This window comes from Phodopus roborovskii, unplaced genomic scaffold (genome assembly GCF_943737965.1).
Source record: "Phodopus roborovskii unplaced genomic scaffold, PHOROB, whole genome shotgun sequence".
NCBI classification, from domain to species: Eukaryota; Metazoa; Chordata; class Mammalia; order Rodentia; family Cricetidae; genus Phodopus; species Phodopus roborovskii.
The window spans coordinates 17,496,702-17,518,453 of NW_026125059.1; the positions used below are offsets into that span (position 1 = coordinate 17,496,702).

Consider the following 21,752-nt stretch of genomic DNA (forward strand, 5'->3'; position numbering starts at 1 on the left):
AGTGGCCTGAGCAAGGAGTGTTCCAGGTTGGTAAAAATCAGGTAAGAGGGAGAGGAGATGAGAAGATGGAGGGGAACAGAACCTAGCTCTTCCCAGAATTTACAGGCTTGGTAAGGAGATGAGATTTTACTCCAAGGACAGCAGGAAAACACTGTACATTTGAATGATGGGTAAGATGGTCTCAATTTATATTTTGAAAAGACAATCCCATCTAGCTATTGAATGAAGAAGAGGTAAAGAGGAGGCCAGAATTATACATTCAGTGTAGTAGATAGGTAAAAGAAGAATTCAAAGTCGTTTGGGAGCTCAGAGAAGAGGTGCTGGCTAGAAAATAAAATGTGATCCTGTGCTTCCTGTGATCTCAGTCTGTCCTAAGCCAAGCTTCCCATGGGTTGCCTTATCCATGGCCTCTACTTCCTTACCTCCTGTGGCTCAGCCCTATATCTAACTCTAACTCCCTGAAATGTCTCAAGCAAGGGCCACCCAGGATCCGTTGTGATTGCTAAGTCCAGGTCATTCACTGCAGCAGTTCCAGCCTAGAGTTGCTTTCCCCTTTAATGGGTCTATTATTTGGCCCTCAGGCCTGAGGCCTTACAGGTCCTAATTTCCAAGACCAGTCCTGAAATGATGGTAAAAATGAACCTTTTCTTCATCAAGTCTTGCCAGCTCTGTCTCAGTGCCCTCAGCTCTGAGGGCTTGCTCTGACCCCTCTGGTCATGTTAGGAACCACTCCCCCCTCCTCTTCATTTCTCTTGGATAATAAACTTATGGTAGCACTTAGCACCTGGTTTACTTGACTGCCTAGCTAATAGTGCATGAAGGATAGGATTACAACAGAATACTTCATGATCTAAGCCAAAGATTGCTTTCTTCATTTCAGATGAAAGCCACACTTCATTTTGAAGGTGTTTGCTCTTAATTGCATGGCCTTTAATAGAGCATTCATTTCTTACTAAGTCTGAAGGCTGGAACTTGGGTATGACATCTTATGTGAACAGTAGAAATTAGTTTAATTTGAGATAATCAGAAATTGTATTCATATTTTGAAAGGAACAAAATCACTTAATGAATTGTTTCAAAAGAACTTGTAAAGACGTGTGTTTCTTACGGTATCTCTGCTCTCTTGCTCACTCTCTAGAACTTGTGTGTGTCTTGTATTTTGTGATTTCACAGTTCTGGGCTTGATGTTACAATTGCCTCCATGGTGATGGGCACTAATATTCTGTGCTGAATTGTGATAGCCGTGAAAACAGCAAACACACTGGATGAAAGATGAGCTTCTTCCTTTATGTCCTTGTCTCCTGCTAACCAGCTCATTGTGGAGAGGGAAAGAGAACAGATGAGCAGAGATGGTGCTGTGTCAGTTAGTGCCCAAGTCAACACTTGGAAATTCAGTAAGGTTGGGTTGGTAATGTCACTGAACTCTCATGATTCATTCTCATGTCTTTCTATTATTTTGAATCCTCGCTTTTTGTCTTTTAGTTCTAAAGCCACTCTACCTTTTTGGGGGGGGCGGTTAGAACAAAGAAAATTCAATGTTGAATTTCTTTCTACCTAATGGCTACAATATTTAGAATACGTTTAGTTTTCTAAACAGAACAAAAAACAATCTTGCCTTTGATTAAATAGGGCAACAGATTGTACTTATGCTTTTTAAGTGTAGTGTTGGCTTGAATTTTTTTTCTTCTATTTTCAGGGTTGCTAGAATACCTCTCAAATGGAGTAAAATTCCCTCTGTAACACAGCAGACTAACTCAGAGCACTTCTTCTACTCTTTCAAGTGTTTGTTGTTATCATGATAAGAAATGCTGGCACATGTGATCCATGCTCTATTTATCACCACTTCTATTTCTTTCTGGTATCTGAACTAGGTAGATATTAGGATTATAATTGTCCCAAAATTTTAATAGACTTTTCTGCTCTCTTAATCACTTGCTGACTTCTTAATTTTCTGAAACCCAATCTCATGGAACTCCTGTCAGTATACATTTCCAAATGTTTACTTAGAGAAATTTTTAAACATTTATTTTGTGCATGTGCACATGTTATGGTACATATGCAGAGATCTGGGGATAATTTGGAGGAATTGGTCTTCTTGCATGTGGGTTCTGGGATAGAACTCAAGTCATCAGGCTTGGTGACAAGTGTCTTTATCTGTTCAGCCATCTTTCAGCCCAGAAATATTTTTATCTGGCAAGTTTTCTGTTGTGTTTTATTATATTTGTTAATATTGTAATATACTTACCTCTAAAGGAAAGTAAATGTTTTAAAATTTGGGGGTGAGGGGATAATTCCAATAAAGCTATAGAATTTTATTTTCCCGCTAGAGTTGATTTACACATATCACTTGAATCATGAGAAGAACCAGTTTGTTACAGATATTATTAGTGCCATGAAGCAGTCCCATGTTGATAATAATATCATTCAGGTATAATGTTACTGACCTCATTTTAGTAAGGAAAAAATAGAGGCTTAGAAAGGTGAGACTGCTCCATGGATACAGGAACAAGCTCTCAGTCTGCCTCCCCACTACTACTTCTTTCACACCTTTCATTCTCTTGTGCTTCTTACAGTGTTTAGCTTCCTGATCTTCTTCATTGGAATGTCGCCTTTAAAAATATTGGCTGACTCTTGTCAACTTACCAGGCCATCTAGATAGAGCAGTAGCATGCACTTGGTGGGTGTTGACAGAGTTGAGGTCCTTGGTGTGCTATGCCTCTAGATTCTAAGAGGTCAAATCTCTCTTTCTCAGTCCTGAGTGAGTAGAGTCACTCCAGTATTTATAAGCTCATCTTAGAGCAGACAAAGTCTGATGTATTGTAGAGGCCTAGAACTAAACTAGGGGAAATGTTTATTCCCCTTGACATCAAATGGAGTGCTGTGAATAGTATTTTATTGGAATCTTGAAAGGAAATGTTGACATTCTCAACTCAGGATAATTCCAGCAGAGGTAACTTAAAGAGGTGTGGGTTGCCTGTAGAGGAAACCATAGGGTAATTATAGCAACTTCAGGTTATGGTAATGGAGGAGCTGTTACAACCCTACCTGAAAAGGAATGATGGATGAAAGTGCCTGTAAGAAGCCAGGAGAGATTTTTGTTTGGAGAGGATTCTTTGAGAGGACTCTGTGCTTTTGGATGAGGTGTGCAACCAGACCAAATGCAGTGAATTTCCCTAGCCCCATTCCTTACTTCCTCCTCTTGGTCTTTTTCTGGGACTTAACATTAGTAATCAATTGGGGTCCAAGGCCTAGCCTGAGCAGATTAGAGAGCAGGATATGGGAAGACTCATGGATAACATGAGGCATAAGAACTCATGAAGTCTTACTGTAGGGGAATGCATGTGTACTTTGGGATAAAAGGATGAGATAAAACATTTATTGCGCATGACCATGTACTAGGACCTTTTTTTTTTTTTTAAGATTTATTAATTTATTATGTGTACTGAGTTCTACTTGTATGTATGACTTCAGTCCAGAAGAGAGTACCAGATCTCATCACATATGGTTGTGAAACCACCATGTCGTTGCTGGGAATTGAACTCAGGACCTCTGAGCCATCTCTCCAGCCCGGGCCTTTTTTTTTTTTTTTTTTAAAATGACTTTATCTTTTGGGGTATATATGCTATTTTCTTGTTACATGTGGAGAATTTGAACCGAGGTACCTTGGTCCCAAGTCTCAGCCAGTCCTTGTGATTCTGGTGTTGATGGGTGGTGTTTACCCCATCCCAGAAAGTTCTATTTCAAGTCATATTGTGTGTGTGTGTGTGTGTGTGTGTGTGTGTGTGCGCGCGCACTGTAATAGAGCTGCTGTGTACTTTCCCCCCTCTAGTCTGTTAACTGTGGGCAAGGAAAAAGAAGAGGAAAAAAACTCAACTTGGCATGAATGATGTTAAGCAAGATCAAATAAGGTGAAAAGCAAAATAAAATCCAGAAATTTAGTTTTGCTTTTACTCAGAGTTCATGGGCGGTTGCCGAGCAAAGTCCTTTTTACTTCCCACAAATGCTTGCGCTCCCCTCCTCCTCTTTTCTTCATTTTCCTTTCTCTTACTCTTTTTCTCCTAACAACATGAATGCCATTATTTTTACTTTTTACTTGCTTATAAACTTAAAGTGCTTTAAAGTATTTAATTAAAATCCTTTTATGTTTTGCCTGCATGTATATGTGCACCACATTCATGTAGTGCTCAAGGAGGCCAGAAGAGGGGGTCAGATCCTCTGGAACTGGAGTTACAGATGGTTGTTGGCTTATATGCTGGGAATAGAACCTGGATCCTCTGGAAGAGCAGTGAGTGTGTGCTTTTAATTGCTAAACAATCTTCCAGCCCATTTTAAGAGCTTCGTAAGGGACAAAGGCCCAATCAAACATAAAGATCAGTTACATCACTGTTGCTATTATTTCTTATTAATGAAAAATTATTATACTTAGTAATGAGTTATTCTTATTTTGTTAAAATTTTTATTATAAAAGTATGCAATGAAAGTCAACAGTGGGGCTGGAAAGATGTCTAAGTGGTTAGGAGCACTTGCTGTTCTTGCAGAGGATTCAGGTTTGGTTCCCAGAACTCACATGGTGGCTAACAAACAGTCTATAACTCTAGTTCAAGAGCACTTTCTGATCTCCACAGGCACTGTACACACATGAGGTCACAGATACACATGCAGGCAAAACACCATACACATAAAGTAAAAGTAAGTACATCTTAAAAAAAAATAAGAAAAGCAACAATGACATGGGAATTCTAAGTAAGTTGCTGGGGAGATGGCTCAAGAGAGTAAGAATTCTTGGTGGCAAGCATGAACACCTGAGTTAAAATTCCCATCACTCTCACTAAAAATTAAAAAAAAATAATTTTAAAGAATTATTCTATATTATATATTTGCCTGCATGTATGTATGTGCATGCCTGGTGCCCTTGAAGGTCAGAAGAGGGAGTCAGAATACCTGGATCTGGAGTTGTAGATGTGAATGTTGGACTAGAATTTGGGTCCTCTGCAGGAACATCAAATGGTCATCCACTGAATCATCTCTCTAACTCTCTAAAAGGAAATTTTAAATAAAAAGAAAATACCCTAATATACTTGAAAATAATTAAAAAAATTTTCCCTTTTCTTACTTTTATCTCATATGTATAATTTTTACATGGCTGGAATTGTACAACTTTGTAATTTTTTAGTTATCTCTATAAATACTTCTCAAGTTGCTATGAAACCTGCAAAATTATTTATAATGATTTATAGTTTAATCTTACCTTTTTTTAACTTGTTAAACTTTTAAAATTATTCATAGTCTTCTCCTGAAAGAATTGTTTTGTTGTTGTTGTTGTTGTTGTTGACCCATTGCCTATCTCTATAGGCATCTAGTTCTACCCTCCTTCTCTGAGAGTGGGAAGAGATCTGCATTTCCTTAGAACTTCAAGAGTGGGATGAACCTGGCGTTGGTGGTGTACACCTTTAATCCTAGCACTAGGGAGGCAGAGGCAGGATGATGTCTGAGTTCAAGGCTAGCCTGGTCTACAAATCAAGTTCCAGGACAGGCTCCAAAGCTACACAGAGAAAACCTGTCTCGAAAACCAAACTCCTCCAAAAAAAAAAAAAAAAATGTTAATGTGGAGTTCTATTAAGACTTAGTTTTAAAAAATGATTGCTAAAGGGAAATTTAACATCATTAACATTTACATATAAAATCTAGCTGATAATCTGAGATATGGCTAAGTTCAAAACATTGTTCTAGGCTACACTGAATGGAACAGTTCTTAATGACTCTTAATATTAATGATAATGTCCTCAGTTACCTTCGACACTTTGAATATTAACCTTGGCCTGCTAGTGCCCTGCATTGTATCTTGGATTGTGTTTTTTTTTCCCCACCCTTATCCAATTCTTCTAGCCTTGGGGAGCCGAGGGACTTTGTCTGTTCAGTCCTGTAAAAGCTATAACCTAGACAGAAGGAGCTTCCTTGAATTTCTTTTGACTGGCTAGAATTCTCTTTTCCAGAATAACAGTCAAATTTCTTTCGCTAAGCAGGAACCTTCAAAAAGTAATATCAGAGTAGTTTGGTTTTGAATCTCTGTATCCTTATTCTGGGCAAAATGCCCAGCACATAGCAGATGCTCAAAAACACATTTGCAGAATGAAATGTCTTGAGACAGTCCTGAAATGTGTGAATAGTATTACAGACTCCACATAGCTCTTCTGCAGCTTAATGTCTTCTGAGTCACTTAGTCCTCGTGATAGACCATCTTGATCCCCATGTCTATTCCTCCTCATTGTCTATAGCCATTGTTGGCTATTAGTCACTGTAACATACACGGCCAGATTTCCCAGAAGTGATATAATTTACAGTAGTACATTCAAGTGTGCATTGTTGTTTTATTTTGTTGAGAAACCCCTGGCTGCTTATGTCTTTCTATATAAGCTGTTGTCAAACCTGGTATTTTACAATACTTATATACTTTGGCTCTTTCTACTTTAGTGTCACTTGGGGTTTAATGGGCTCTTCATTTAGTATCCTCAGCCTTAGGGAAGTCCCATAAGGAAATTTGTGGAAGCCTCCATCCAAATTCCACGCTTTTCAGAATTTAATTACAAAGCAGGTTCTGATTCAGTATGTCTGAGTATAGCCTGAGATTACATCTCTGTAACAAATTCTCTGTAAGATTAAGCTGATGCTGTGGGCCTCCTGATCTTACTCTGTGCAGTAAGGTGGAGTTTTGGGGTAAAACAGCTCCTGAGTGCAAATCTTTTAGTTTGGATGGCTGTGCAGTTCCTATCCAAGCTCTAAGAAAATTCTGATACTCACTAGATAAAGAAAACAAGATACATGCTGATTCACTACTTTTTAAGAACTGCCCACCTCTCTGTTTAAGTTCATTTGGATTCTTTCTTCCAGAAGAACAGCTCTCATATCTAACATATTCAGTATCTTTTCAAGTTGCTTTTCAATTGGACATTTGATAAGGCATCCGTGTATACTGTTTTGGGGTTCTGTTTTGTTTTTTAGTTTGGGGATATACCAGAAGGTTACTAAAATACTAAAAAGCATTGTTTTGTGTTATTGAGAATTCGGGACCTTGAACATGCCAGACAAGCACTCTACCATTGAGCTATATCTAGCCTAAACAGATAGCTTTAAAATCTTTGTCTATGAAGTATGCTGTTACTGATAAAATTCTTTTGTAAGAAGTGTTAATAGCATTCAGGTTTTTTTTTTAATTTTATTGGAATTTGTATAAAATGGATTCATTGTTGAAATAACATTCCTGAACTGAAAAGATACTCATGCAGATGGCGACCTTTGAGATTAGCCAAGTGTTTTCTTTAGAACACAGGATAAGCGGTCAGAAGCAATGATGCCCCCCTTTCTTTTTCTAACTTTTAACTGTTTTAGCTTGAGGGAAAAGTATTTTTATTTTCTGTTTTCGCTTTGTATAAGGTAAATAACAGTGTATTTAGTGTGTGTGTGTGTGTGTGTGTGTGTGTGTGTGTGTGTGTGTGTATGTATGTATGTATGTTTGGGGTCCAAATAGAGACACTTATGCATTCTAAGCCCTAAGTCTGCTATTGAGTTACATCCCCAACTCTACCAATACTTTTTTATTTCAAAGAGTATTGCTATGCTAAGATACAGACCTATTTATTACATCTATTTATTTTGTACAGTTCATTGTGATTTGATTAATTAATTATCTAATTACTTTAGAGAATTCTTCTTTGTGAGGTAGTTCTTAGACTTTAGTGTAGTGACATATTATTTGCGATTTATTATAGTTTGACTGAGGATTCAGGAAAGGCAAAGTCAGCCTCAAGCTATAGAGATCAGTCAGTGATGATACACACCTTTAATGACAGCAGCCAGAAGCTAAGACCTTTAATCCTAGGACTCAGGAGAGGAGGTAGATGACTCTGTGAATCCAAGGCCACCCAGATATACAAAAGGTTGAATAAGTCTAAAAAAGAATAGCTCATACCTTTAATGCCAGCACTAGAGGGGTATAAAAGACAGGAGCAAGGTTCAGTATGAGGCATTTATTCTCCAGCCACAATGAGGAAAGGTTAACAGTCTGAGGCTTGGTGAGAGCTTGTGCAAAAAGCTTTCATAAGCTCATTGGATTGTTTAAGAAATGTGACAGTCTTAACTACCATTGATTAAACTGTTGAAAGGAAAAAGGTGAATTTTAGAATATTTGGTGAACATATTCAAACTCTGTATTGGTACAGCATGATCATATCCTTGGCATGCTACCCAAGGAAGACAGAGGCCTCTTTTGTGGACAAAATGGGAGACACCACTCTGTATTCAGTGCCATGATATAACCAGCTCCTTACAAATTTGAAGTCAAACTAGGAGTATCTTTATTTCCTCTCTGTTGAACTGACATTGAGTTTGGAGCCAGTCATCCATGGACTTGACATTGGATAACACAATTGGAATTAGATTATCATTCAGTGGTAATGTAGTGATGATTGAAAATGGTTATATGTTCGGGAATATTTCCTAGGATACATTCATTAACCTGTCTAAAAGTGCTCTGATTTCTTCCAATTTCAAAATATATACCCCCAAATAAGCAATATTGCAGGGCCCTGAAATTCAAAGAATTTTACAAGCATTTAAAAAAACTATATTTCTAGTGCCAAAATGCTCTTGACCTATTTTCTAACATTTCTAATAATGGAGAATATTTAGGCATAGACTAAGGGGGCCATGGGAGATAATATAAAGGTGAGACTGGTAGGAGCTGGATGCATAGCTCACTGGTTAAGAGTGAGCACCACTCTGGCAGAAGACCTGAGTTTGGTTCTCAGCACCCACATTGGGCAGCTCACAACTGCCTGTAACTCCTCCAGCCACAGGGCATCTTTCTTAATAAGTGTTCTGTTGCAATGAAGAGAGCCATGACTGAAGCATGGCTCTTATAAAGGAAAACATTTAGTTGGGGGTTTGCTTACAGTCAGAAATTTAGTACATTGTCATCATGGTGGGAAGCATTGTGGCACAGAGGCAGACATGGTGCTGGAGAAGTAGCTGAGAGTTCTATATCCAGATGTGAAGGCAGCCAGAAGAGAGATGATACTCAGTCTGGCTTGAGCACCTAAAACCTTAAGGCTTGTGCCCAGTGACACACTTCCTCCAATAAGGCCACACTCTTAATAGTGTCACTTCCTGTGAGTCTATGGGAGCCATTTTCATTCAAACCACCACATACATCATTGGACATATACTTTTGTATACTTCAAGCCTTTGCTTAAACACGAATCCCCCACATGCACATAATTTAAAAATTAGATCTTTAAAACAACAACAAAACAGGACTGGCAGTACTTATGGCAAATTGTACCTGTGTCAGTATAGTTTTTCCAGATACTATTCTAGCCTGCTAAGACTAGTCTTTTGTAGGCTAATTTCTGCCTATAAACTTCTATGTGTTGTCCTTCCAGCAAATTTTGGCAATTTTAAGATCATTATTGTCTTGTAAATTTGTAATCAGCATATAGTTTAAACCGTGTGCTTGCTTAGAAAAAAAAATAGCAACTATTGTGGGCTAATCATTTTTTTTTTTATATATATATTAAAGGGATGATGACACTGAGTGTAAGTTACCACCATTTTGGAGATTTCAAGTCCATAAACAAGAGGCTCTAAAGTTTAACTAAAAAAACTCATTAAAAAAAAGTGTTTGTTTTGCTCTACTTTTAAATTTAAATGTTGTTGTGGTTAGCTTTAGTTATTCACAAGCATCCACCCATCTACCAGGTTGTCTCATGACTTCATGTTGGCTTCCCCTAGGAGGCATGATCCAAGGTAGAGGGAAAGAAAACACCCAAGATGGAAGCCAGAGCGTCTCTATAACCCGGTTTTGGAAATGACATTCCACCACATCTGCTGTATTTGTTAGAAGTGAGTCAGTAAACCTGGCCCACATTGCAGCAGAGGAGTTACATAAGGGCATGAATACCAGGAGGCAGAGATCATTAGGGACCATCTCAATGTCTGCCTAACAGAGAGAGTGAGACATAAGCAAATTTAACATGTCACTTCTATGAAGAAAAGAACTGAGTGAGTATCTAAGCCATTATTCAGGCTGCACTATTATTAGATAGCAAACTATCATTTGAGAATATAGGTTTTCCGGACAAATATTGAGAAATTTAGCATGTAGTGATCATTATTAAACCTCTAAAGTAGCAGACAAATGAATGCAAAAGGAAGGAATGGGATGTAAACCATTTTACAACCTGCCATATTGACAACAGCTTATGTCTCTAAATGTTTTCAATTATAGTGGCTAATTGGGGTAATGGAAATTATTGCCTTTTTGGTCTTTGTTTTGCCTTTCTAATGTAAAAGATTTTAAAAATACACAAAAAGTACATTGTAAACAGTGACTGTTATTCTGATGTCATTATAAATTTTTCTTATCTATGTATTGTTTGATCTTTTTTTTCTCTTTTTGCTTTTTTGCCTTTTTGGGGGGAAGGGGCTCGCCACCCAGCTCCCAAGTAAATCACACACAGAGGCTTATTCTTAGTTAAGAACTCCTGGCCTTAGCTTGGCTTGTTTCTTGCCAGCTTAACTTAAATTATCTCTACTACCTTTTGCCTCTAGGCTTTTATCTTTCTCTATTTCTGTATACTTTACTTTCCTTCTTACTCCGTGGCTGGCTGGGTGGCTGGCCCCTGACATCCTTCTCCCCTTTTTTCTCTCATTGTTCTTCCTTCCTTGGTTCTCTGGTTTATACTGCTAGCCAGCCCTGCTATCCTTGTCCCTTCCTCACTGTTGGCCATTCAGCTATTTATTAGAACACCAACTATTTTAGACAGGCACAGCTTCATAGATAAACAAATGTAGCATAAAAAAAGTCACATACCTGAAAATAATATTCCCCAACACCCATGTCAATGTAAGGCTAATACTTACAACTTGTACCAATAGTTAACACTGATGAACTTTTACTCTGTGGTAGGTAGACCACTATGCATTTATAAGTATTCTCTTCCCTAGTCCTCAGCAACTCTGAGATAGGCAGCACTGCTGTTTCTATTCTATAAATGAAAAAGTTCCCATTGTAAAAGCTCCATAACTTTCTGATGTGGCACTGGCGATAGAGAAACATAGGCAGGTGACAATAGCTAGTGGGCAGCGTAGCCAGAGTAAGAGGACAGGCTTTGCCCTGGAGCTCATGCTTCTAATTGCAACACTATTTCTGTCTTCTTTAATGACCTTGTTTTGATAGAATTATTGAAGTATTAATTAGCCCAGGATTCCCTGTAAAATAATTTGATGATGGTTTCTTACTAAATTTAGTATCATCTTATTAGTGGGTGAGTTCCTCTCTTTTACTGTTTAAATGAGGAAACTTAAGGCCCAGGCACATTAGCCAACTTGTCTGTGTTTATGCAGCAATCTTTTAGATATGACAGCAACAACCCTGACAGAATGTTAGCATCATTTCCTTTAAAATCTGAGTGTTAGCTTAAGAAAAGATCAAGGTTTTATTAGAATAGCTTAGAAAAATTAATGTTTTGTCCAGACCTGCTTGTTCTGTAAGCTGGATTCAAAACTGGCCAATTTTTATTTATTTTCCTTTTGTTTTTTTGAGATAGGCTTTTGCTATATAGCCCTGGCTGGCCTGGAACTCACAGAGATCTGCTTGTCTCACCTTTGAGTGCTAGAACTTAAAGGATACCACCATGATTGACTATTTGTTCTTAAAATACTTTAAAATTTTAACTATAATTTCTTAGGGAACTATATTTTTAACTTCCATAAGAAAAAACAAAGAACTTCTAGATACCATTAGGAAAACTGTATTATACATACAATATGATTATATTTAATTATATGTAACATTCATGCAAAACTTCATAGAAACTATGACACTTAAAAGACAATGAATGATTGAATTAGCTCTTACATTTTCTGTACATATTCACAGTTTATATAAAGATAACTAATGATGTCATGATTCATATGTGAATCTCATTTACAGTTCTCTGTATCACAATTTCATAATTCAGAGAATGACTAAGTATTTTTAAGAAAATTGATAAGTTTTTATCTCACAAGAAACTAAAAATGGAACAGTTCTGGAAAGTTAAAGTTTTTTCATTCACATAAACATGTGTTCCATGCTGTTTTTCAAGGAAAAAGCACTAACATCTCATTTGGTAAGAAGTGTGTGGTACAGTCATTTAAAAATACTCGTGGAAGTTTCTTCTTTCTTAGTTGGGGAGCATATGAATTTTGTTGGTAGTATATGCAAGAGTGGGGCTCCCTAAACCTTTTCAGATCTAGAGATTGTGCATACTGGGAAATGTTCGAGTGTTGGTGGCTGAATTGGGGGCATGGTCTCTCTCTTTCTCTTATGTTCTTCCTGGGGTAAGTAGTCCAGGATTTCTTATTCTTTCAAGAGCATGTGATGATGAGGTTCACTACCCTATCACTATAGCCAAATTCATTGACACACCATGAATTGAGCTTGACAAAGAGGTCTTTGGAGGCCGCATCAAGCATCAAAAATAGAAGAGCGGATGTCATTATTAAAGCCACAGGAGACAAGATAACCTGATCCTCGTTGTAGTCCAGAATGCTCTTTAGTGGATTCTCTGATGTTTGCTCTACCACCTTGATATCATTCTCTAGGCGGTGGGTCAGATCCTCAGTTGACATGTTAGGGATAGAACTGTAGAAGGCTATACCAGTGAGCTTCCCATTTATCTCTAGATACATTCTGAGTCAGTTATTGTAAGGATGTTGTTCTAAGCAGCCTCAAGACAAGCATGTCACAGTTTCTCAGGGGGACAGTCACAGTCTTCTGTGGTCATGAGTTCTTTAATGATGAAAGTTGTTCATTGATGACCTTGAACCTTAGCAGGGGTATAGTTGGACTTTCTTTAGAACCTCCATCTCCCTAATGACACAGAGACTTATTATTAATTATGAAAGCTTGCTATTAGCTTACATTTGTTCCCAACTAGCTTTATTTTGCCAGAGTTTACCACAGCCTGGGAGACCTGATGCTCAGTACAGGCAAATTTATTCACTCTGACCTTCACCATCATGTCTCAGGGATGAATCTGACAGAGTGAGAAGATATGGCTGTTCCTGGAAGGGAAAGAAAGGATCAGAGAGTCTTTTCCTTTTCTTTGGCAAGGCCTCAGCCTAGTCTTTTCTCGCCTGGTTTGTGCAGTGCTGAGGGTCAAACACAGGGCTTTCCGCATGCTAGGAAAGCACTCTACCAATTGAGCTACATCCCTAGCTCCATTTCTGGGAGTCTCTTGGCCCATGGTCACTTGTAAGAAGTAAGGTTTTTCCACCCACCGCCTGGTCTTGTCCTGCCGCCACGCCGCCAGCCCCAAATACACACAGACTCTGTATTAGATACAATTCTGTTGGCCAGGTACTAGTTTCTTATCGGCTAGCTCTGTCTTAAGTATTAACCCATTTCTGTGTATTTCCACATGGTTTCACCTACCAGGGAATGGGGCAGGCATCTGGTCTCCCCAGTCTCTCCATGCTGACTCCTTACTACTTCCTCTTTCCTCATCTCCTAGTCCCGCCTATCTTGCTTTCCTATTGGCCAACAGTGCTTTATACATTAAACCAATATGAGAAACATATTTACAGAATTGCATCTCCCATCAGTCACTGTAGGGTGTAATAATGCCCAGAATATAATTTATTTCTACCCATTCTCTAAGGGAAAAAGGAATCCAACAGGCTAGATGTCCTTTGTTTAGAAAAATGTTTATAATGAACACATTATTAATGATATATCGGGGTATTTTACAAAGTTTTAAAACATTTGGCACAGCGAAATTTGGGGGTAAAGGGAAAGATGACATAGGACTAGCTTTTAACCCTCACCCTTTTTCTGTCCTCATTGGACAGTAATGAGGTGGTCATGGGAAGAATAGGTATAAGCAGTGTTTATTGATATAAGTGTCTTCCATTGAAAAGGACAGTAGACAGGAACTTTGGCTTCAAGTTACGATGTGAATGAGGAGAGTAAGAGGAAATTACAGGTCAGAGCATTGGATTCTACTAGAATGCTGAAAACAGATTAACAGGGACAACCAAAGCAGGGGTGATAGGGAATGTCTAGAGAAAGAAGTGCCTGAGCTGAAGCCTAAAGGACTAGTAAGAGTGAGCCACACCAAGGGAGAAGTGAGAGCATATATAGAGGAAGAGGTATGCCAAGAACTCAGGGGGAGAACCATGTGGTAGGAACCTGAGGAATCTGGCAAGAACTTGCTATGCAGGTTGGGGGTGGATGGGGCTAGAGCTTGGTGGCAATTAAACTAGTGGACTGTAAGGCTGGAAAGAGCCTGGATTCAGATGGTAACATTCATAGATTTGATGCTGAGGTTTTGATTAAGGTAGCTTGAACACTATGTAATAGCAAAACAACTGACCAGATTCCCATCAGGAAAGATCAGGCCTGCACACACCCTCAGTCAGGAATCTGAGGCAGGAAGATTTCAGGCAAACCTGGGTTGCATAGTCAGTTTGAAGCAAAATCCAAAAACTGGAAGAGAAGATGGAAGGAGAAAAGGAGGAAAGAAATCCAGAGCAGTGTAGAAAGTGGAGTGCAGAGAGCTTGGAGACTGGAATCTTGGTGAGAAGGGCTGTTTCTTTGAATAGATGTAACTGAATAGCCAGCGTATTAAAGAAAATCTCAGGAAGGGAGACTGGTAGATATTGAATACTGGTGGAAGTTGCAGATAGTGAAAAGACATAGGTTTCGTTATTGCTTGAACACTCAGGTAGGCAATGGAGGAGATGGATCAGTTCTGGAGAGGATGATTCTGGTTTGGGACAAGCAGAACTTTGGAGGAAATGGGTTATCCAAGAGTTGATATGCAATGTGCAGCTAGCTAGTTGGCCTATGGTGAGAGGAAGCTGCTTTGGGAGTTGTTGGCATGTAAGGTGATACCTGAAACAACTGGAGCAGCATAGATGAACAGAGAACAGTTAGTGCCTTGAAAGTAGGAGAGTCTAGTATAGTATGTTGCTTGGTGCCTTATAAATACCAAATGCAGTACTTAAATTAATTTATTTGATCAATATCTGTATTTTAAAAAGACATGCAGTAAGCATTTTATATTTTGTAGTTGAAACATGATATATAATTTTTATTGCCATATGGAGACTAAATTGTGTCACATTTTCTTTTAAAGTTATGCATATAATTCACAGACGTATACTTATCTAAAAATATGTATGCATGTAGAGAGTAAAAAGCTTTGAACTTTCTCCTGGCCCTTTGTTCCCTGAAGACCTTTAAGATGATTTTCTATTTTACTATTGCTAAGAGGAGCTGTGTCCGAATAGACTGTAATTTAGGAATTTGAGATTATGATTCCTCAGGCTTGCCTTTGACTCATAGATGTTTTGTTAGTGTTCTTTGACTAGTCTTCCTGCAAGAGGTACTTATTTGCCTTTTGTGGTAAATAATCTTGATGCTACAGGACAACCAGCTTCATAGTAGAGAGTTGAAGCCCTGCATTATGAACGTGGGGGATCTCTACAGAACTGGACAGATGCAGAGGAGAGATGTGTCATTTTCATGGTATAGAAAACTACTGCTGTGTGAGTGTATGTAGACACACAGTTTCACAACCAGATGGGACATCTAGGAGTTTTGATGTGTCTTTGACGATGCATTCACATTTTAGTATACTAACACCAACTGCCAGCTGTTAAGAGTAATCTTTAGGAAATATTAGTGAAAAGTAGCCATGTGTGATTGCCAATTTTATTAAATACCTCCACTAGCTCTGCTATACATAATGGATTTAGGATTCTAGGGCATATCTGATATTAAAAGACCAGTAAATATCTGGAGGCATTACTCTTGTGTTAAATGTACATAAAAATGTCTATTGAGGAGGACTGTTACTTGGTAGGAAGGGTAAAATAAATCATATGATTGCCTTTGATATTTTCAGGATCTAAAAGATCAGTCCTGAGCAAAAGTGCTATGAAGTTTCTGGACATTTCTTTTGAAATCTTTAGAACTTTCCTGTGATATTTTCCATTTTGGTAAAAACAGAACTGTCCTGGATTTAGTAATTAAAGCCACAAAGTTGAGATCTGTCCTTAAACTCTGTTCCTCATGTGCAGCCCACCAGAAGTCTGCTGATGTCTCCTGCTTCCAGCACATGGAGAACCCTCTCCATTGCCAGCAGCCTACTGTGGCACTAATGCAACAGCCATCTGCTTTCTCTCTTTGCTCATATTCCAGCCTCCACTACCATCTGACACTTCATCTACAGTGGGTTTTTTTTTTTTTTGGAAATCTTGTCTTCTGTGTTAATGTCTTCTTCCCTTCTTACTTGAATCCAAATTCCTGTCCTCCTTATTTCCATTTCTTGTAGCCCAGGCTGGCTTTGAACTCATTATGTAACCATGAATAACCTTGAATTTCTGATACTCTTGCATCAATTCCTAAGGCTAGGACTACAGGCATGCATCATCATGTCCAGTTTATGTAGTCCTAGGGATCAAATCTAGGGCTTTGTGTATGCTAAGCAATCACTGTACCAACTGTGCATATAGCCCTCACAGTTTGGTTTTGAGCCTACCCTTTAATAACTGAGCCATCTCTCCAGCCCAGCTGAGACATCTCTCCAGTCCCAGCCCTTGCTTTTTAATCTACTGTTTTTCTTAGTAGACTGTTAGTTTGGCTTTTTATTAAGATTTATAAATGAAGATCCAGATAAGCAATTTTCTTTCTTTTTTTGGGAGGGGGTGTTCAGTGAACTTTATTGATGATATTCAAGAGAATGGGGTTCCCTAAGTCCCTTTCCTTCTTCTGTGGTTTAAAAATGGAAACTGAAGGAAGATGCTCAGTAGGGGACTGAGTTGGGACAGGATTTCCTTAGCATCTGAGGGCCTTTCTCTCCTTTTCATGCTGTTGTTGGGATGGATGGTCCAGGGCTTCTTACTCCTTGGAGGCCATGTAGGCCATGAGGTATACCACCCAGTTTCTGGAACCATATTCATTGTCATACCAGGAAATGAGCTTTACAGAGTTGTCATTGAGAGTCATGCCAGCCCCATCATCAAAGGCAGAAGGGTGGATGGCACTATTAAAGTCACAGGAGATAACCTGGTCCTCAGTGTAGCCAAGGATGCCCTTTAGTGGCCCCTGAGATGCCTGCTTCACCATCTTCTTGATGTCATCATACTTGGAAGTTTTCTGCAGGTGGCATGTCAGATCCATGACAGACACATTTTGGTTATAAACACAGAAGGCCATGTCGGTGAGCTACTTGTTCAGCTCTGGGATGACATTGTCCACAACCTTGGCAGTGCCAGCGAGTGCAAGGATGATATTCTAGACAGCCCCATGAACATCATGCTACAGTTTCTCAGATGAGCCATCCAGTCTTCTGGATGGCCGTGATGGCATAGAGTGTGGTCATGAGTCCTTCCAAAGTTGTCAGGGATGACCTTGGCCAAGGGGGCTAAGCAGATGGTGACACAGAAAGCATCACTGACAATCTTGAGTGAGTTGTCATACTTCTCATGATTCACACTGATCTCAAACTTGGGGGCATAAGCAGAAGGGACAGAGATGATGTGATTTTTAGTCCTACCCTTCAGGTAGGTCCCTGCCTTCTCCATGGTGGTGAAGACACCCATAGACTCCTAACATACTTGGCACCTGCATCACCAAATGTGATGTTGGTGGACTTTGCTCCTGGAAGATGATGATGGCCTTCCTATTGACGACAAGCTTCCTTTTCTCAGTCTTGACTCTGCCATAGAATTTGTCATGGGTAGAATCATGCTGGAACTCATAGACTATGTAGTTGAGGTCAATGAATGGGGTCACTGTTGGTAACAATATTCACTTTGCTAGAGTTGAAGAAAGCCCTGGTAATTAGGTGCCCAATAGAGCCAAATCTGTTCACTCCGATTTTTATCACAGTATCTCACGGACTAGACTGGCACTGCATGAGAAGATGCAGGTATCTCTGGAAAGGAGAGGAACAGAGACAGATCAGTTTTCAAACTAGGACAGCACTGAATTTTCTGGAGAGTTTTTAAGTATACACACCTGAGCCCACTCCTGTCAGTACTGCTCAGTTAAATTATGGGGTCTAGATAATTGCTGTTTTTAAGAAACTCCCAGATGATACTGCTTGTGTGATTAGAGTAGTAACCAAATTGGGTTCTCTCAACTCAAATGGGAATTACCATTCATTCAGAAGTAAATTCAAGCTATAGGTGCCCTTGTCCTAATAAGCACTCTGTTCAGAGCCAGTCACCTTCATGTATGCCTTGTCATTGTGATGCTATTTTTTCACTCTGAAGTCTTAGCACCTATGTGGGTGGCCTCCACAACTAATACCCTCCTTCAATGTAGAGTGTTGTTATAATAGCTTAGTCCTTATGAGAACATTAGAGGATACAACAAAGGCCTATTCTCCAGACCTTTATTCTTTTGGCAATGCTGGTCTCCCTTCTACTTCCACATCAGCTTCTACTGTCTGAATATAGCTTTGCTTCCTCCATGGTTCTGTGGGTAAACACAGTATTAGGAATCCATATATATATATCCATCCATCTATCTATCGGTCATCACTTTGTTCTGATAAGATTTTCCTATTGTGCTGTGCCACGTGCCACATGGGGCTGGCATGTATCTGTAACCCTAGCTGGCATGTTGTCATAGGTACAGAGACAGGTGAATACCAGAGCCAGCTGGTAAAACTGAAAAACAGTAAGTCCCAGGTTCAGAGATAGTCCCTGTCTCAAAAATAAGATGGAAAGTGATAGAAGATATCTTATGTCCACCTCTGGCCTCACACATGCCTTTTTGAGTAGAAACACCTGCATATACTGGTGCACTGCCGAACCAGAAATTCCTAACACTTTCTTTTATTATCCTGAGAAGTGTCCAAGGAATTTAGCATACTAGCCATAGAAGAGGAACAATTTGTTTTAAACAAATGGAAAAACGACTTCATTCTGTTAACGAAAAATGCACTTGAACTTGTAAGATACTATTTTTCTTGTATCAAGGTAGCAAAGTGTGTTTGTGTGTATGGGTGTGGATGTGATGGTAGGGAGTGTATGAGGAATGGAGAGTGTGTGAAATACAGAGAACAGAGCATTGTATGCAGGCAAGAGTGTAGAAGACATTCTCATATACTCCTTGTGGAGTGAAAAGTGGCACAATGTAGCTTGGCAAGATGGATCTTAAAATGTTTGTAGAAATGCTTTGACCCAAGAATTCAAATTCTTGAGGCCTATCCTAAGGAAATTGTGGATGAAGACAGTCATTTACTTGTAAAATGGTACAAGGTATATTAAAACCAAAGCCAAATATGTTTAGATGTTTGGTAGTTGTATTAATTAGGGTTCTCTAGAGTAACAACTTATAGAATGAATCTCTCTCTCTCTCCCTCTTTTGCTCTCTCTTACTCCCTCCCTCCCTCTACACACACACACACACACACACACACACACACACACACACACACACACACACACAGAGGATTTATTAGAATGACTTAACAGGCTGTGGTTCAGCTAATCCAACAATAGCTAGTTGTGAATGGAAAGTCCAAGAATCCAGTAGTTGTTCAGTCCACGAAGCTGGATATCTTACTTAGCTGGTCTTCAGCTGAAGAAGTAGGTTCTAATGCCAGTGAAGACTTGCTATGAAGACTCACTAGCAATGGACTTGCTAGTGAGAGCAAGAACAAGCAGGCAAAGAGTAAAAGCTTCCTTCTTCCATGTCCTTTTGGAGGCTTCCAGCAGAAGATGTAACCCATGTTAGAGGTGGGTTTTCCTAGCTCAAAAGATCTGGATTAAAGGCATGTCTTCCTACCAAGATTAGAAGTGGGTCTTCCTACATCAGATTAAGCAAAAATACCTCAGAGTTGTACCCTACATTTTTGGGTTTGGTAAGTTCCAGATATAGTCAAGTTGACAACCGAGAATAGCCATTACAATAGTAATTTTTAACTATGATAAATCTTTGCAGCTAATAAAATTGATACTTCACATTCATGGTTATTATTATGGTTTGAATGATGTATTTTCACTGTACAGTCTTAATGGTCTTCTATGTTTCTAAAGTAACTATATTGTTATTAACTGCTTGTTAAACTCTACAGTCCCATGTATTTTCATTTTAATTGCATTCATTGTGTGTGTTTGTGTACATACATGAAATAGCATGCTTGTGGAGGTCAGGGGTCAGCTTTTCAGGAGTCAGTTCTCATTTTTCAGTATGTGGGTCTTGGAGATTATAAACTCTGGTGGTTGTCAGGCTTGGTGGCAGATGCTTTCACCCATAAAGCCACCTCATTAGCCTTTAAGATAAAAGAATACATAGTTTTCAAACATCTTACCACTACCACATGGTAATGACATTTTTTAAAAATTTCTTTGAACTTTTTGATTTTTAATAATTGTGGTATAATTTACATAGAGAAAATATGCAGATTTTAATTGTGCAGTTTTGAAAAGGGTAATCACCATTCCAAGCTATATTATATAGAACATTTTTGTCATTCTGGAAAAGGTCTTTCCTATTGTCTCTTGTCATTATTTACATATAATCTTTTAAAACTTTTTACCACCAGAAATTACTTCTGTCTTCCCTAAAATTTTATATGCCAGAATTATATATTTTCTTTTAGGTCTAAGCTTCATTTGCTCAATGTGACTTTGAGATGAGTCTGTGATATATGTATTAGGTAATTTTTTTTTAATTGTGTTTCACTGCATATTTACCACAGTCTACTCATTCTCATGTTGGCTGACCATGGATTTGCTCAGATATTGGCTACTTCAAAATTGAGGCTGGTCAATTTGTAGCTGTTTCATAAACCTCAGCATGCCATCTGCTTCCCTTTTCCTGTCTGGTGGGGCTTGCAAACCAGGCATTTGCCTTGCAATAAAGGGTTGGCTTTCAGACACTTAAAACAAGGACCACCACAGAGAGCAGAAAACAAAACTGAAATCCCAGATGGCTACATCAGCAATTCAGCTTTTAAACAGGAAATAGTGGGCCTGAAAATCAGTGAAGAGCTCCAATTACCAAGGCAGGGATGGGGGTGGGGGAGGGGTGAAAAGGAGGAAGAAAGGAAGGGCTAAGATTCAGGAGGCTATCCCAGTTACCATCCAATGGAGAATGCAGTGCATGGAGTTAATCACAGCAGGTGTCACGAAACTAGTATTATTCCTAGCCAGCCCTGCAGCAAGTGTCCCTGAGTGCCCAGTCTGGGTTCCAGCTGCTTTAGTCTTCTGGGTTGAGGAGCATATAGTGCTTGAAACCCCTGTTGTGCAACCCTTCTCTACCCTTCCAGCAGAAGGGAAATTAAAGAGCAAAGCAAAACCCCACTCTTGACCCCTGGAAATGAAAAGCACAGACTCAAGTAATTGCCCTGGGTTAGGGTACTTTGTGCTGCCCCATATTGGAGATTCTTAGTTGTGGGTTCGAGAAACCTAGGCTCATTTCTTGTAGTTTGTGCAGCTCACAACTGCCTGTAACTCCATGTGTGCATACACATATTCAGACACGTACACATTTACATAGATATGAATAAAATCTTTCTTTTCCCCTGTCTCACCACCAATCAGAAAGCCTCATGTTCCACCTTTCCTGAGTTTTGACATTAAGTTCAGGTGAACCGAGTTCAACTAGAGTAGAGGAGAATGACCTGCAAGGTACGATTAAGTTATCTTGTTGAAAACACTTTTAAGGGGAGGGTGATTGTGGCTGACCT

General features: G+C 39.1%; 1 protein-coding gene and 1 pseudogene across 3 annotated transcripts in view; one reads left to right on the forward strand and one right to left on the reverse strand.

The window, feature by feature from the left end:
* Nucleotides 1-21,752, forward strand: part of Zhx3 (zinc fingers and homeoboxes 3) — a 108,112-nt gene that overhangs the window by 11,763 nt on the left and 74,597 nt on the right. The window lies entirely within an intron of this gene.
* On the reverse strand, nt 16,946-19,790 carry LOC127225119 (glyceraldehyde-3-phosphate dehydrogenase-like; annotated as a pseudogene).